Source organism: Lagenorhynchus albirostris, chromosome X (genome assembly GCF_949774975.1).
Source record: "Lagenorhynchus albirostris chromosome X, mLagAlb1.1, whole genome shotgun sequence".
NCBI lineage: Eukaryota > Metazoa > Chordata > Mammalia > Artiodactyla > Delphinidae > Lagenorhynchus > Lagenorhynchus albirostris.
Window position 1 is genome coordinate 110,026,574 of NC_083116.1, and position 2,459 is coordinate 110,029,032.

Sequence of the window (2,459 nt, forward strand, 5' to 3'; positions counted from 1 at the left end):
CTGTTTTCTCCATTTTTTGTTTCTAAATATTTTCTGTGGTCGCCTTTCACATTTCCATGACAATGTCTATTGCAGTGCCATGTTTTCTATTTCTGGATCATACAGAAAATATAGATGGTTCGTGAATTCCTTTTACATGTACCAAAACTGTAACTTTAGAACTCTTTAAACAGCAGTAAATATGCAAGCAATGTCATTCACGAATTCATATTCTTAAGAAAACACACTATCTATTACAAGAAAAAAACATTGGAAAAAACCTAAATAAATCAATCAATAATACATAGAAGTTACTAGTTTAAAACAGGAAGGTAAATAAGATCTATACTTTGTTCCCTCCACCCCTACTACTCTGCACTATTTAGGAGCCTGACTGCTCTCTTCCAAAACAAAGTGAGCAATCTGCCCGCGGCCTCCCCCGCTACATGTGGGAGGAGCTGCGGGCCTTGGCCCTGGAAGGGGTCTGCCCTCTGCAACAGCTGCAGCCCTGGCCGCGGCTCTCTCTTCCTCATCTTTCAGAGCCTCCTCATAGAGATCTGGTAAGGCACTGGGGACGGTACCGATGATCTTGGCCACAAACTCCAGCACTTTCATCTTGCTGGTTTCAGCGTGGGCTCTCGGGCCCCACAGGAACTCATAGCGCGGAGGATCGCTGTTGGGCACCTGGCGGTACGTCAGGTACTTCTGCTGCACGAAATCTTTGCTGATGAGCCTCCTGGGCTCCCCAGAGATCAAGTGCCTCATCCCAGCATAGAAAGCCAACTCACTGAGGAATTCCCAGATCTCCTCTTCGGTGGCACGGTTGCCCTTCTTGAAGATCAGGCCCAGGAGAATCATCAGGAGACCGGACATGGGCAGCCCGGACTCATCACTTGTACTTCCCTCGCTGGGAAGGGCCACATTGCTGATGAGGGCGTAGGAGTGACTGCTGGGGTCGACTTCCTTCAGCTCGAGGCCAAAGACCACCTGCATGATCTCAGAGGCTCTGCTGAGGATCTCAGGGAAGTGCTTCTCGTACTTCCTGTTGACAGCCTTCAGCAGTGCTGCCTGCAGGATGGGCTCCTTCGTCTTGTATTTCTCCAGCAGGAACTGCACCAACTTTCTGACCTTCCTGGTCAGAGGATCTCTGCGACTGCTGCGAACGGAAGGTGCTGCCTGGGAGGTACCTGCACTTTTCTCATCTTGGCTCTGGGCACCCCCTTCAGATCCTGGGCATGAAACCCCTGCATCACGAGGGCTCGTGGCTGGGGCTCCCGGAGGCTCCTGGCGAGTGCCAGCAACAGGGGAGCTCGGGGGAGTACCCCGAGAAACAGAAGCGGGGGAGGGGGGCGACTCTTCTACCTCTTCTGCCGCCGCCGCTGCTGCAGCCGCCTCAGTGGCCTGGGTACCCTTGAGACTCTGAGTCTCCCCCTGGGCCTGGTGGCGTTTCTTGCGGCCATGGCGCTTGCTCTTCCGGCCCCGAGGCATGATGACACAGGTCAGGACCAGCAGGCGGGAGTGTGGGCAGGAAGGCAGGCAACGAGGGCACCTGGGGGAGGGACAAGGAGATGCTGTGAGCACCTTCAGCGGGGAGATTCCTCCCTGGCTTTAACCAAGGCCGCCTCTGCAGGGTCCTTGAGGGCACTGCCCGAGGACCCACAGGGCTCCTGTTCTCCTGCTCAGCCTGTCCCCTGAGACCCCTGTGGAGGACGGTAGAGTGAGCCTTGGGCCACAGCCAGCCAGCCCTGCCTGGGCGGTACGGGGGTGACAGTGGGGGCTGGCAGGGGAGGTAGGTCTCCGCAGTTCCCATTCAGAGTCAGGATGACAGTTGGTGGCAAGACCCCCCACCCCCACCCCCTCCGCTGCTCTGAAGTTGACACCACCATCTTCCACGACACCCAGGAGGAGGAAAGGAGGGAGCGTTCAGCCCACCACCAAAGGGTCCTGGGACCCTCCGTTCTGCTGCCTGGTGGCTGCCCCTTCAGAACAAAGCTCTAACCTCCCTCGGACCTGGCAGAGGAAATTACGGGCAGTCTCAGCCTGACAGTCCTTTCTTGGGAGTCTAAGGGTTGACAGGAGGGGACGGGCCATATTCTCTCTTGTCCCTTGTCTTCGGGGTGGGTGACTCCCTTAGTCCTCACTCGGGGTCCTCCCTGGACGGCCGGTGCAGCCTGGAGCTCCTCTCTTGCCCCGAGGGCCATCTGCTCGCACCAGTGCCGGCACCTCCTTGCGTCCCATTCGGAGGCGGTGAGGGTGACCACGCGGCCGCACGTGGCAGAGTTTTACCAGGCCTGCAGCGTGCGGCAGACAGGTCGAGGCCCTGTGGCTGGCGGCCCCACTGGCCCTCACTCAAGGGCTTGGGCTGACTCTTGGGAGTGCTTAGGGACGCGCCTTCTGCTGGCCTGCACCTCCCCTCTCAGACAGCAGCCCTCCCTCCTCCGTGTGTGGCCAGAAGGAAGCGGCTGACAACAGGGGAGGGG

General features: G+C 57.6%; 1 pseudogene; it reads right to left on the minus strand.

Annotated features, from left to right (window-relative positions):
• Positions 1-357: 357 nt before the first annotated feature.
• LOC132513705 (melanoma-associated antigen B4-like) lies at positions 358-1,789 on the minus strand (annotated as a pseudogene).
• Between the last annotated feature and the right edge of the window lie 670 nt (positions 1,790-2,459).